We start from the raw sequence: 15576 nt of genomic DNA, 5'->3' as shown, positions 1-15576 counted from the left end.
TTAAAATTGCCTACATCTGGGAGCACCTGGGTGGCTTAGTCGGTTAAGCGTCTGACTCTCGCTTAGGTCATGATCTCGCGGTTCGTGGGTTCGAGCCCCGCGTCGGGCTCTGTGCTGACTGCCAGCTCAGAGCCTGGAGCCTGTTTCAGTCTGTGACTCCCTCTCTCTCTGACCCTCCCCTGCTCATGCTGTCTCTCTCTCTCTCTCTCTCCTAGAAATAAATAAAACACTAAAAAATTTTTTTAAAAAAATTGCCTACATCTGGCAACATTCATCCCACATGCTGGGTGTCATCTTCTCTGAAGAGCCCAGTTATCTAGGGCAAAGAGGACTCGGGCAAGCAGAGCAAGGACAGCGAAGGAAAGAGTGTGGACTGCAGGGTGGGGAGGCAGTTATTTATTGAGGATGGGTTGGTGTTAGGGGACATGTGGTTCCCAATGACAGGTCCCAGATTCTAGCAAAGGACACTGGGTGAATGAAAAGAGTGGGCGTGCCTTGTGGAAACCCTGTTTTACTAGCAAGCAAAGAAGTCCTAGAGAGGAAGGCTATTGTAAAATTATAGTCTGTAGGTTAGCGATTATCCACCCTCTCCCATGAAGGATAACTTTGCTTTTCCACCCCAAGTCAAGGACAGTTAACAGGTAATGATGATGTATTGTGAAAGCTCAGCAAACATTTTTTTCCCCTACCTCCCAAAGTATGAAAGAAGAGAGACAAAGCTTACTTTTAATCTCCTTTCTTTTTCTCCTCTATCCCATTAACCAAACCACTCCATATATACATTTGATTGGAAAACAATATTGATCATCCTTTACTTCTGAATGGTTACAGACCATAATCATGGCCACTTCCTTTATGTATTAATTACGAACAAATGTCCTTGGCTTAAATAGTATTTTAAAGGTAAACCAGTTCTAGGATTCTTAAGGACGTTACTCAATTTCATCTTTTATTTTACAAGTTGGATGGTGGTATTCCTAGCTCATTCTTAATTTTTTTCATTTTAACAGTTTTTATTTAAAGTCACATATAACATCACTTTATTCCTGCATCATCTCAATTGTTTCTTCCTTATAGTTGCCCTATCCCTTTCCTATTTGGTGACGTTTGGCTTCCAATTAGCAAAGGATCTCTTTGCCACCTTTGTCCAGTTTTAGACTAGTTGATAACCACCTTGCCAGGGTGAATGCCCACAAGGACAGCTGTGCCATCCGCCTTCTCTCACTGTACTTGTTCAGTGTAGATGACGTATTTCCTCCTATAAGCCTGGACTACTTTGCCAATTTGCTGACCTTTGTAGCATCCTCACACAACTTGTACTTCATCATCCTTTCAGATGGGTATGGACCAAACGTTATACTTCATCTCAGCTCTTTGGAAAGAGGGGAAGGCATAATCTTCCCGTGCAGGTGGGAAGGTGCTTTGCAGTTTACAGTTCTCGCTCTGGTCAGAAGTCACAAAGGGATTGAACTTCATTTGGGCCACCAGCACTTCCTTAATTTTTATTTGTTTTTACTTTTAAATGCAAGTATAAACTCCCAGCCCTTGGGAGGATTGGATGCATGCACATTAGACCATTTACCTTTTTCACTCTCCTTTTCTGAGATCATTGCTCAAGTGGAGGCCCTCTGACAAACTTTCATGGTCTCTACCCCCTCATGGTCAGTCCCACAGAATCCTAACAAATCTGGAATCCAGAGGAAAGGAAGATAGGGCATGCATTTCTCATGTATACGTGCCTATTTATATATAGTATGCCCCCAGGGTTTATGTCTTAAACCAGCTATAATGTGAAACCCTACTGTATAATAAACATGGTTAATAACCAGCTCCCAGAAATTGCTAACTTCTAGATAGACTGTTAAGCCAATTAAATTCTACCCTTTTGACAAATAACAAAAATTTCTTCCCTAAAGCCAATGTCCACATTTCAAATAGTTTAATAAGAATTTTAAGAGAACACCTTTCGAACAAATAGTAGGAGACAAAAAATGTCTAGTAGCAAAGAGCATTCTGTAGGTGTATAATATTCAGCTGATCATAAGCTGAGTGCATTTCATTTACTTCTCACAGGGCTCGATCATAGGACTGCTGGATCAGTAAGACCGTCTCCTTTCTCAAATTACAGCAATAAGGCCAAGCCTCAGTATCCTATTATGTGCTACACGTTTTTGTCACTAAATTACATGAGAAATATTGATATTTTTCTTACTGTCTTGTGCATCGTTGTGGGCCTCTTCTCTCTTTCCAGCCTCACCCTTTTCCTTCCTAGAAGCCGTCATCTGGTTTATATAAAAAGTGTCAGCTCACTGCCTAATTTTACAAAGGAGAAAACAAAAACTTAATCAGAAATAAAATAACAAACTATAAGAGGCTATCATTAGAGCTTTGCTTCTTTAATACGGAAAGATGTGTTCCAACCATTTCATTTCTTTTGACTTCTCTTATTCACAAGAGAATGCTTTTCTGTACCTCCTCCTCTCATTTCACAGGAAATGTTTCCACACAATGATTGTATTTTCTATTGGCTGGTCTGCCTTGATTGGGTTTAACCCAGGTGGGTGGCTTTTTATTTCTTTCTTTCTTTTTTTTTTTTTTTTTGCAGAAGTTCAAACTGGGTACTGGCTTCTCTCACACAGAAACCACAAGTCTCAGTTTCTCCTACATTGAGGCAGAATGGTCCTCCCATCTTATCGGTGGTTTTCTGACATACTTACTATTTCATAAACCAGACCATGTTGATTATCATCAACCCACTGAATTGGTGAAGCCCCAGCCGTGTTACCTGTATCTGTCATGAAGTCCTTTCTGCCAGAGGTCTGTTGTGTACAGGGACATTTTGCACAGATGACGGGAACCTTTTCTCTGTAATAGGGGCTCCTCTCTGTCACCAGTAACATAAGACCCATATGAGTTTCCGTGGTTGGCCCAGATTCATCCCAATAGTGCCACCCATTATTGAGTTCCAAATGCCTGATCCTAGAATTGATCCCAATTCAGTAGGAATAGTATGATTGAGGAAGCTGCTCCAAAATACCTTCTGCATGAGCCTTCTAAAATCTTTCTGGAGAAGGCATTTGGGAAAACTGTAAGACACTATGTAAGTGTGGGAGAACTCCTCAACACTAGACCGGATATGACAACCTCAGTTCCCACTCTGGTTCTGCCACTTCCTAGTTATGTGACTTCAGACAGGTTGCTTAACCTCTCTGTGTCTGAGCTTCTTCATGGACTGGTTATTCTCTGTCATTTTGCCCCAAACTGAGCCCCATGGCGGCTGATACTTCAATCCTGTATCACTGAGATTCCCTTGATGTCAGGCTTTTAGTTGTTTTAGTCAAAGGGAAATTGGAAGATGGAAGGGAATATTAGAGTAATTTGTTCCCTCAACACCTCATCAACTTCAAGTATTCATTTCACCTGCCACTCCACCCCCACACCACCAAGGCTCTGGCCACATCTCTCCATGACTACAGACGGTTTCTTAGAGCAGCTCTTCCTAGAATAGCTCTTCATCAGGATCTAGTTACACCATTTCCTTGCTTACCCTTCCAGCCTGTGAGTGGGAACAGCTTCTGAGCGGGAACAGCTTCTGAAGGCAGCTAGTTTGCTGGGTGCTTCAATATCCCTGATGGATTCCCTTAAATCTGCCTACACATCTGCAAATAGTTTCTTCTTTAAATTCTCTTCAGAATTCCATCTGTGTGTGCCTCCTCTTTCTTGCTGGAGCCCTAACACCTCATAGGAGTGTTGTAAGGATTAAATAAATTACAACATGTAAAGTACTTAGATTCAATGCTATATGATTAGCTGTTGTCACCACGAAGACTGCCTTGTCTTCCTTTCCAATCAGTCCTGGGAGACACCCCACTGAGGTTGCCGGAAACATATAGGGGTCCTAGCTCTAGAAAGCCTCAGGCATCTGGAGGTCCTTCACCTTCCTCCCTCCAGGAGGACATTAGCACAAGCTTGGGTGGGAAAGCTAGACTAAACTGGTTCAAGTACAGATGGGAAAATCAACAGGCTGGAGCAGGGGAGGAGATGGAGAGTATCAGAGGTTCTGAACACACAAACAGAGGCTAAAGGACTCAGTAATTCTGGCAAGACTTGAGCTCCAGGAATTAAAAGAAGAGTCTTTGTTCAACAGGATACTTCAAGGGGATGGGCAGAGTGCAGAGGAGGATCAAATGCTTAAGACAAATTCCATCTACCTCACAATTTGGCCAAGGGCCAGCTGTTTTCGAAGTTTCTGAAGAGCAGGTGGAGCTAAGTGTTTGGAACTAACAGGATCTTATCTAAAAGCAAGCCAGCTGGCAGAGTTCACACTTGCGTATTTATACTGGTGAAATCTAGTTCAGGCAGGAACCGAGACCATTCTTTATTAACAAGACTGAGGACATACATAGAGGATTAAGAGGCTGTTTACAGCAGTGGATGAAATACAGGCATTCAGGACAGCCTGACAAGATTCAAAATGAGCTCTGCCCCCTTCTAAATGTGCAGGACTGGCAAAGCCATGCAGGCTCTCTAAGCTGCGAATTTTTAGTCTGTAATACTGTTAATAACAGATCCTACCCTGAAAGTCGTTAGGAGAACTAAATCAGGAAATTTAGAGGCCGTGCTTTACATAGCCCCTGCCACACAGTGTTCAAAAATTTTTGCCTCCATCACCGTCAGCATCATGATGATCTCTGTCATGGTTCTTAACAGTCAACTGGTACAAATCTTGCAGGCACAAGTGAATGAAAGAGTAACAGAGCTTATAAGGATCTCATGAAAGAAATGGAAGGTATTAAATCAACCAACTTACTTTTTCTCCTTTTGCCAAAATAACAGATGCACAGAATCCAAACCCAGGAAAACTGCAATTGTTAGCTACATCTCAGGATGGGTCTGCTCGTTAGTGTAGCGATTTACAAGTCAGGTTCTAGAATCAGCCCAATCTGAGTTCAAATCCCAGCTCTGGGATTAAGGGCTATTGAGACCTTAAGGACATAAGAGCTGTTTGACCTTTGGGTAAATTATTCTATCTCATGAAGCTTCAGTCTTCTTTTGTGTAAAATAGAAGAAGTAATAGTTCCTACCACATAGAATAGTTCTGAATACTAATATGATGCATGCAAACCTCTCATTAGTTTACTTCCCACAGAAGTTGTGAGAGTTCACATGTTAAGTAAAGTAGAAGACATCCCTAAGAACATTTGGGAGATTTTACAATGAAAAATTCTGCCATATTGAGGAGTGACTAGAAAGGGGCACAAAGGTCATTTTGGGTTGATGCAAATGTTAAATTCTTGTTTTGAGTGGTAGCTGAATGGGTGTATGGAATTTGCCAAACTCACTGAATTGAATACTTAAGATCTGTTCATTTTATTGTATGAAAATTATACTCCAATTAAAACAAAAAGAATAGTTATGAATTCTGCTCTGCACCTAAGATGTTATCCAATCTGACTCTTTACGTGAAGCCAGGAAAATATCATTGGTAACACTCACTTAGAGAAGAGGTGAGGGGGATGCTATTGTCCACAGTGTTCACAGTTAAAGGCTCTCTGTCACGAAAGGTACTATTTCTATACAAAGCTCATTTTCTAGAAGCCATTCTAAGGGCAATAGAAGATCCTGGTCATGAATACTGTTCATCAGATCTGTGGAAATAGTGAATCTATGGCCTACCTACCCTGATCTTACTTAGCCCATATGTCTATTACAGACTAAATAAATGGCTAGGGCAGAGTCACACTTGTTACCCAACAGGTGTTTGTACATATTGTAAAAAGTTTTTCTAACAGTGGCTGTAATCTTACTATTACAAGAGTAGGCATGTATACCTGATGAAAGAAAGGATGAATACATGAATGGATGAATGAATGAATGAATGAATGAACAAGAACTTACAGAGTGACTATAATGCATCACCTTGATTATTAATGTAATTTAAAATCTTATTAAAAACTTGTGAAGTAGAGTTATTATTCCCACTTTACAAATGAGAAAAGCCATGCTTAGAAGGTGAAGTGATTGGGGCACCTGACTGGCTCAGTTGGTTAAACCTCTGACTTCAGCTCAGATCATGATCTCACGGTTTATGAATTTGAGTCCCACATCGGGCTTGGTGCTGACAGTTAGGGCCTGGAGCCTGCTTCAGATTCTGTGTCTCCTTCTCTCTGTCTCTCTCTGCCCCTCCCATCGTCTCTCTCTCTCTCTCTCTCTCTCTCTCTCTCTCTCTCTTTCTCTTTCTCCCTCACCCTCACCCTCTCAAAATTAAACAAACATTTAAAAAAAATTTTAAAAGAAGGTGAAGCAATTAAACTAGGGTTCCACAGTCAGATCATAGCAGAGATGGACCTCATATAATCTGATTATATCCTCAATAATTTCCATTTGTTACAAATAATTGTTTTTCTTAAGAGCTCCTATGTATTGTATTAGAGCTTATATGTATCACTTAGCATACATCAAAACATTTAGTCTTTGTTTCAGATGCCATTCCACTTACCTCTGTTTAGGGAATTGATCAGTATGAGGTAGGAAACCACTAATACTAAATTATTAGTCAATGTTTTCCCCTAATATTTTCTCTACTTCTTCATTCTTACCTTCTTTCAAACAGCAGATAGATTATTCTGATTATTATCTCTTGGGCAGAAGACGGTAACAAAAAGCAGAGAAAAAATGAATTTCTTTTGACTTTTAAGTCTTCAAAATTCAGGCCCCAAGGGGAATGGGAAGTATGCAGGGAATAAGTAAGATGTAGACGTTTACTTGGTAATTTAGAGAAAGAGTTCCCACCCAAAATTACACAAAGATTTCCCAGGTGTGGGGGAAGGAGACATGCTAGTAAGAAGTCAGAGCAGGTGCTAATGTACCCTCTGAACAGGGGCTGTCCCCTCTCCTTCTCCACCACCCATTCAAGTGTCAGATAGGAAGCAAGGATTACTGAAGCTCCAGATGGGTTTGTGGGTTCTCAGATCAAAGGGAAAGAGCAAGAATGGCCTAAAAGAGAAATGACTGTCGGGTGTGGCCAACAGATAGCTAAGAGGCTGTAGTCCCTGTGGGAGCCGCAATGGCTGGAGGTATTATGTTCCCCTTTTGGCCATCACAGTGGACGCCAGCCAGCATGGACAGATGATGGCCAGAGGCCAGACTCAAACCCGACATCCACCATGCCCCACTTCTTGTCACTTGGAACAGCCTCCAAAAATTAGAGGCAACTCTGAGAAGGATGGGAGGAAATCCCCAATTTAGCCCAATTTAGTAGAGATTAACTTCTGCTGCATTGGAGGAATGAGGACTTAAAACAAATTAGGTTATTAAAAAAAATTAACATAGATTTCTCGCACAGTGAAGTTTGCAGACTGGCATTCATTTTGCTACAGTTGTATTATAGATGTAATACATACAGTCTTACCTTAGGTTAGATGGAGAAAGGAACTGCACTTGAGACTTGCAGAAAGAAATCTAGAGGAAAAAAATAAATCCTTTAAGACAAATGTTCCTTCAATCTGACCCCTGTATTTAATGCTACTATATTTACTGAGGTCATGCTATTAGTTTATACAGCCCCAAGTTTATCTTTGCTTGATAATTCCTGGACCTTCTTCCTCATCACTTATGTGACCTCCTGCTTGTACCCTTGGGAGTCTCTGATCACCTTACACTTTTGTCCTGGAATTTGTTTATTTCGAAGCAGAAGTTTTCAAGGGGAGAGTCACTTATTGGGTGAATCCTTTGCCAAAAAGCCTCCTGATTTTTGCAACATGAACTAGAATATTCTTTTCATAACTCTACACTCCACAGCAGCAATGTGTTCTTACTTAATGCAATCTCTAGTTTCCCATATATCACCTGTCAGGGGATGACCCAAGGATGACCATCCAGATAAGGCAAAAAGCAGTTGGGAGAAGGGAGGTGACCACCAAGATGATTTCTTTGAAAAAAAAAAATTGTCATTTGAACCTTTGGAGACTCAGTAGCTCAACCCGACAGGTAGGTGGGTGGGAAGCAAAGGGCAATGGAAGTAAAGAAACCTGTTTCAAGGCTAGCTCAATGGTCTAGGAAATAAGTCATGGTGATTTGGACTAAGATGGTAATGATGACACATACTTGATTCTGGAATATACTATATTTTGAAAGTCGAACCAATAGGATTTGGATGTAAGGATACAGAAAAGCATCAGATTTGATTCCTGTGCAAGTCATGCTTACCTGGAATTTCTCATGACTGGATGAATGTGCCTCAAGGTAAGTTTTTTTTTTTTTTCTAGGAGAGAGAGAGAGAGAGAGAGAGACAGCGTGAGCAGGGGAGGGTCAGAGAGAGAGGGAGTCACAGACTCTAAAACAGGCTCCAGGCTCCGAGCTGGCAGTCAGCACAGAGCCCGACGCGGGGCTCGAACCTACGAACTGTGAGATCATGACCTAAGCGAAAGTCGGACGCTTAACCGACTAAGCCACCCAGGCTCCCCAAGGTAAGTTTAAAAACTGAAACTGGCCAACTAGAAACCAAACAGAAAAAAAAAGGAATCTGGAATGAATATCTTTTTAACTTAGTGAAAATTGAACTTGTCACGGAATCAACAACAACCAGAAAAACCTTGAGGTGTCTGGCTGGTTCAGTCTGTAGAGCTTGCAACTCTTGATCTTGGGATTGTGGGTTTGAGCCCCACTTTGCAGGTAGAGTTTACTTTAAAAAAAAAAAAAAGAGTCTATTGAAGCTATTTAATCTACTAAAATTCTGCATAAAGTTGCATCTTGTTTAAAAGCTACATGCAAAACTAAGGTCCCCAAATTAATGCTACTCCACAAGGAAACTTCAAAATGCAATAACCTGGGCTGCCTGGCTGGCTCAGTCAGTTAAGTATGTAACTCTTGATTTTATCTCAGGTCATTATGTCACAGTTCATGAGATTGAGCCTCACATTGAGCTCTTTACTGATAATGTGGAGCCTGCTTGGGATTCTCTCTCTTGCTCCTGCCTGGCTCACGCATACACATTCTCTCTCTCTTTCAAAACAAATAAATACATTTTTATTTAAAAAAAGCAATCACCTGACTACCATAAGCTAGGTCCCCTTGCTGGTAAGTAGGAAAATTACCTCTGGGTAAATGTATGCTAAGTGACGGGTGCTAATTTTGCCCTAAGCAAAATGTATGAGATAGGCTGAGTATCTTCTTTTATGTAATATCCCTCTTTTCCTTGATGCCTAGCTCACTTCCACTCACACCGACTATCACCAGAACCCAGCATTTGCAAACAGCATCCCATATACAGTCTGTATCCTAAGAAATAACATTTCATTTTCCTAGGACTCATGAAAAGCTCTTTTATGTCCCATTTGTTAAGAGAACTTAACTTTGTGACCTGACAATGTGAAGCAAAGGGCCAGCCAGGTACTTGAAACTTAGATCTCTCAATAATGTGATGATTTTAACTAAAGAACAGACTTTTTGTCAGTAAGAGAAACTAAGTGTCAAAATTTCAGATAGGCCTAGTGATGAGAAAGGCACAGGGAGCGGAAGAATATGGTAGAGATACAAAAAAAATAAAGATTCCTCATCACGCCAGGCTATCCGGGCATTGTGCCCACAATATTCCTCAACTAGGCTTTCCCACTCCCCCATCCCCTTCACCTGCTCCCCCTCTGGAGAATGGTGGTTGCCCTGATCCCTTGATCCAAGAAAACAATGCACAGGCGAGTGGGCCAGATGGCCAGGGCCCAAAAAACATGGCAGCCTTGCTTTTCCAGGAAAGTGCAGAAGAAGCTTGCAAGCCTGGAGGCAGGCTTTCACTACAAACAATAGAGGAAAGGTCAAAGATTATTTCCGACCACAGTCACCAGGGAGACAGTCGCCAAAATACTTAACTATCAAACTCTGCTTTTATGCCCAAGCTCAAGCAGAGAGAACACAGAGAAGGCCAGGTGCTGGCAAGCAGCAAGAACCAAACTACAAGGTGCACGTAAGGGGAGTGCTGGTGCGATAAGCCAACACTCAGGGTTCCCTTCTGAAGGAGATAAAATGGTCTTAATGCTCCAGCGAGCATGCTAAGCGTTATCTAACTATTATAAACTCCCAACATTCATGAGTGCTAGGGAGCCTGTGTGTTGATGGGCTTTTTAGTCTGTAGTGTGATTCCTTACATGGCTATATTATAAGGGGGTGTGCGCAGAACTCACATCCAAGATGAAAAGTATTCTTTTTTGGAATCAAAACTTTATTTTTAAAACAGCTCTAGATTCACAGCAAAATTGAGAGGGAGGTACATATTTCACATATACTTCCGGCCTCTACATAGACATAGTGTGCCCCATTACAACAGCCCCCGCCAGAGTGATGCATTCGTTACATTGATGAGCCAATATTAACACATCATAGTCACCTAAAGTCCCTCATTTACATTAGGGTTCACTCCTGGTGTTGCATATTCTATGGGTTTGGACAACTGTATAATGACATGTGTTCAGCATTATGATATTATATAGGGCTATTTTCACCACCTTAAGAATAAAAATATTCTTTACATAAGGAATTAATTTTATGGTTTTTATTTTTATTTTTGTTTAATTTTTTTGATAGTTTTTATTTATTTCTGAGACAGGGAGAGATAGAGCATGAGCAGGGGAGGGTCAGAGAGAGGAGACACAGAATCTGAAGCAGGCTCCAGGCTCTGAGCTGTCAGCACAGAGCCCGACGCGGGGCTCGAACCCACGAACAGTGAGATCATGACCTGAGCCGAAGTTGGATGCTCAACCGACTGAGCCACCCAGGTGCCCCAAGGAATTAATTTTAAATTTAAGACTGTTTTGTGAACATGGAAATATACTAAAATTTGATTCCTTGGCCCCAAACTAAAAGTTTTCTTCACTTCCTTTTCCCACTTTATGTGGGACAAATGTACCAATGTTTCACTTATTAAGCGGCTTCCCTTGGAATAACATATCTAAGACTTCTCCGTAAGGTCAAAAAGGGTCAAATGATTATAGAATTTTCATCACCGCATCATTCCTTGCTCCCTTTCCCACCCTCCCCTCCCCTACCTTCCGTATCTCTTTTATGTTAGGGAGATAATGTCCAGCATGTCATTTTATATGCTCTGTTGCGACATGTATTACAATTTTAACTGAAAAGTTCAATGCAGAACCAACAAAGTGGACATAGAGATGCTTTAGGTAGCAACTTCCACCACTCCTATCCAGGCCCTCATTAAACTCTAATCATGGAGCTGTCTCTTTTTTCATCTGTCCCTCACCAGAGGACGACAGTGAACTGTCCCTACAGATGGATCGGATGGGACTGTTTTGCTGACTATTGCATTCCTAGCACTTAGACCAATGCCAGACGCCAGTGGGAACTCAATCATTGAATAAGCTGCTATTTGAGATTTTGTTTTTGAGTATGGTTGATGCACAATGTTACATTAATTTAAGGTGCACACCATGGTGATGGGACAAGTTTAGACTTTATGCTAAGCTCACCACAGGGTGGCTACCATGTGTCCTGATACATTGTAATCACAGTATCATTGACTGTACTCTTTATAAGGTGCCTCTTACTCCCGTGACTTACTCACTCCATGACTGGAAGCCTGTACCTCCCATTCCCCTTCACCCATTTTGCTGTTCGTGAGATTTTTACACAGGCATTCTGAACGGCTTGAGTGTGTCTCTTTGACCAGCATTCTAGATTGCCTGATCAGGACCTGGGGGAGGCATGGGGCCATCACTGGCCATGAACTACTCTCCCTATAGTGAGGAGGCCACATTCAGCTACTGCTTTCTCAGAGATAAGGGAAACTTCTCTTAGCAGCCTGCAGTAAATCAAAGATATGAAACGTTTTTAAGCTGGAAGAAATCATGATCTACATTGGCTACATAAAGCAGCAGCTGAGTATAGGGCTTCCTTCCTTTAATTCCCTTGGTCAAGGAATTCTTACTCCAGTAGGTTTCATTGTGTTGCATGGACGGAGAAACAGGATATAGTCCTCTGTCTTTTCTTAGGGGCCAGTGTATTGCTATTGGCATTAAGAGTAGTTTATTCACATGACTTTCCTAAGTGAACCACTTTCTGGAAATGGTCTCAGAAAATAATACCTGTGTCTGTCCACAGGTCAAATCAAAAGAAAAAAAAAAGAAAGAAGAGAGAAATGTTTTCTCTGGGGGTCAGCACAGCACACCTGGCTATATCTATCAGTGGGAGTTTATGCCTTCCTCCCTATGCAGTATCAGGTACTAACCACTCCCAGAGTAGATCTTGCACTGAAATCGATACAAGTTGTTTATTAGCATTAAGTTACTATGAGAAATTTTATCCAAGTCTCTTTTAAGCTCACATTTCACATTTCAAAGTCAATGGTGTAGATCTTAAGTGTAGTGAATCCTGAAAGCTGGGGAGTGCCACATTCCATGTGCCATGGAGGTCACAGAGTTAGAGCTACAGTCTCATTTACGTTGTGATAAATTCTCAGTTATCCATTCTGCTAAGCTTGGTCCAAATTGTGTGTCTTTTTCGTCATTTGGCTCCTTGTCTTAAAAAAGAAATGCTACTGACAAAAATAAATTGCATCAACTTGGAATTTTAGAACACTCTCCCGTATCTAGACTATTCCATATGGCAGATTAGATGCTCTAAATGACTCTCCCAATAAAATAAATAAAATGTTGGATAAAAATATCTTTTAAAACTCCTAAGATGCAGGAAAGTAAGAAATATTCAGACCTTCGGGGCGCCTGGGTGGCTTAGTCGGTTAAGCATCCGACTTTCGCGTAGGTCATGATCTCGCGGTTCGTGGGTTCGAGCCCCGCTTCGGGCTCTGTGCTGACTGTCAGCTCAGAGCCTGGAGCCTGTTTCAGTCTGTGACTCCCTCTCTCTCTGACCTTCCCCTGCTCACGCTGTCTCTCTCTCTCTCCTAGAAATAAATAAAACATTAAAAAAAAAAAAAAGAAATATTCAGACCTTCAAACCAAGCCAAAGCCTCACTGATAGGAAGTAACGGACTCTCACTAGGATCTCCAGCCTGAATTCATATAGTCACTGTGATCCACAAATACAAAAAGCAAAAAAACAAAGTGAGGCAAAAAAAACTTATTCAAAGTGGTGATATTGTTCTTTAGATGTCTGGCAAAAGAAAATAAAATCCAGGCCTCAAAAATTTGTGTCGATAAAGATCCAAGGAAAAGGAGTAGCTCAGCTGAATATGGCAAGATACGAGGAAGCAAGGCGCCGTGAACAGGAGATGCAGAAACGACAGGGAAAAAAGACCCCAGAAGTCTTCTGATGTTGGAACCATCCCAGAGTATACAGGCACAGAGTATATAATAACTACATCTAACATGTTTAAAGGGGTGGAAGTGAAAACTCAAAATACGAACAAAGAACATGAGATTCTAGAGATGCACGAAAGATTTTTATTTTTTTATTTTTTTAATGTTTTTTTTAAATTTATTTTTTGAGAGCGTGCAGGGGAGGGTCAGAGAGAGAGGGAGACACAGAATCCAAAGACAGGCTCCAGGCTCTGAGCGGGCTGTCAGCACAGAGCCCTACACGGAGCTGGAACACATGAACAGTGAGATCATGACCTGAGCCGAAGTCGGATGCTCAACCGACTGAGCCATCCAGGCACCCCACGAAAAGATTTTTAAAGAAAGCAAATAAAATTTCTAGAAGTCAAAATTTGAATTGATAAAAATATCAGAGGAGGGGCACCCGGGTGGCTCAGTTGGCTGAGCATGTGACTCTTGTTTTTGGCTCAAGTCATGATCTCAGGGTTGTGAGATTCAGCCCTACATGGGGCTCTGAGTTGAGCATGGAGCCTGCTTGAGATTCTCTCTCTCTCACCCTCCCTCTCTCTCTCTCTCTCTCTTCACCCCCCCTCTTTCTCTTTCTCTCTCTCTCTCTCTCTCTCTCACAGACACACACACACACACACACAATTTTTCGAAGACACAGATCTGGGAAAACCAAACCAAACTAAAAAGCAAAATGAGAGAAAAAAAGTCTGCACCTAGTTACAGCTGCAAACATCTCAAGATAAAAAGACATGCAGAGAGAAGACGCATGACCCACAATGGAATAATAATTACTCACCATGAAATAACAATTAGGCCAACACCCAACTTTTCAACAGCAATGATGGAGGCCAGAAGATAGTGGAAGAATATCTTTGGTAGGCTGTGATAAAACAGCTGTCATCTTATTAGTCTATACTAGACTAGAGAGAACTAAAATAAATTTTCAGACAAATAAAAACTGAAACACTTTACTACCAAAAGAACTCACTGAAGGGGTTTCAAAGGAAGGACTCAGTTGCAAAAGCAATGGTGCTCAAAGACATCAGGAATAGGTGGGTGAATAAAGCAACAGTGATTGTGTGTAATAATTGATAACATTGGTTGTAATGTAATAAATGTCAGTGGTAATAATTGGCCTCAAACACTATGATAGTAACTTACATAGTGAGGGGTGGTCAGAATTTAAACATTCTAAGGGCTTTGCATTTTTTGGAAAGTAAAAATACTGAATAACTATAAATTGTCAACTATTCACATTAAAATAGTCTGAATAACCACAAAAATAGAAAACACAGACTATGTTACTTTTGAGTTAGTACATGTGAAAAAAACAAATAAGAGGAAAGGAAAACTTAATGAATGAATTTGAAAGGCAGCGATATAAGGAAGGGAGGCAGAAAAGGTCACACAAAGAGCTGTGATCCTAATATTTCAATAACTGTAATAAATGAAAATGTCCTGGGGCACCTGGGTGGCTTAGTCAGTTAAGCGTCCAACTTCAGCCCAGGTCATGATCCCGCGGTCTGTGAGTTTGAACCCCACGTTGGGCTTTGAGCCTGCTTTGGATTCTGTGCCTCCCTCTCACTCTGCCCCTCCCCCGCTCATACTCTGTCTCTCAAAAATAAATAAACATTAAAATAATTTTTTAATAAATGAAAAGGTATTAAGATAAGGCAGATGTCAGGCTAGATTTTTAAAAATCCAACTATCTAGGGGAACCTGGCTGACTCGGGCAGAAGAGCATGCGACTGTTGATCTCATAGCGGTAACTTCAAACCTGGTGTGGAGCCTACCTTAAAAAATAAAAATAAAACTCCAGCTGCTTAAAGCTGGTACTCCTAACACATAAGAATACAGGAAGATTGAAAATCAATGGAAACCAAACTGATAATCAGTTAAATAAATCATTCACTGTTTGTCTTGTCTCTGAATTTTCTAGTTTTAGAATTAAGCTAAAAAGAAATGGCACACACACACCCCAGTCACCATGAATAAGCAGTTACCAGGCAATGTTGGGTGCAGGTGTGTGCTGCTGAAGCATTCAGGGAAGAAAAAGAAGCAAACTCCAATCTTTAGAAGTTCAAAACTTCGTGAACTCTCTAGCCATAGATTTTGTATTGGCATGGCTTTTAGATCTTGTGTAGAAAATGTCGTTTTATTTTGGAGAAAAGTACCTTAAAATCAAGTTTTTGAAACTATGGGATCATCCTCTGTTGTTTACTTCTTTGATCATCTTGTTCGCCAAAAAGAATACAGAATCTTAAAGCCTGCCTGTCTTAAATTCTAATTA

General features: G+C 41.1%; 1 pseudogene; it reads right to left on the bottom strand.

Moving 5' to 3' along the window:
• Positions 1–1040: 1040 nt before the first annotated feature.
• LOC120237507 lies at positions 1041–1476 on the bottom strand (annotated as a pseudogene).
• Between the last annotated feature and the right edge of the window lie 14100 nt (positions 1477–15576).

The sequence above is a fragment of the Hyaena hyaena genome, unplaced genomic scaffold (genome assembly GCF_003009895.1).
Source record: "Hyaena hyaena isolate Hyena2069 unplaced genomic scaffold, ASM300989v1 scaffold_182, whole genome shotgun sequence".
Classification (NCBI taxonomy): domain Eukaryota; kingdom Metazoa; phylum Chordata; class Mammalia; order Carnivora; family Hyaenidae; genus Hyaena; species Hyaena hyaena.
Note: the sequence above shows the minus strand (reverse complement) of the source record. Positions and strands in the feature narration are given on the sequence as shown.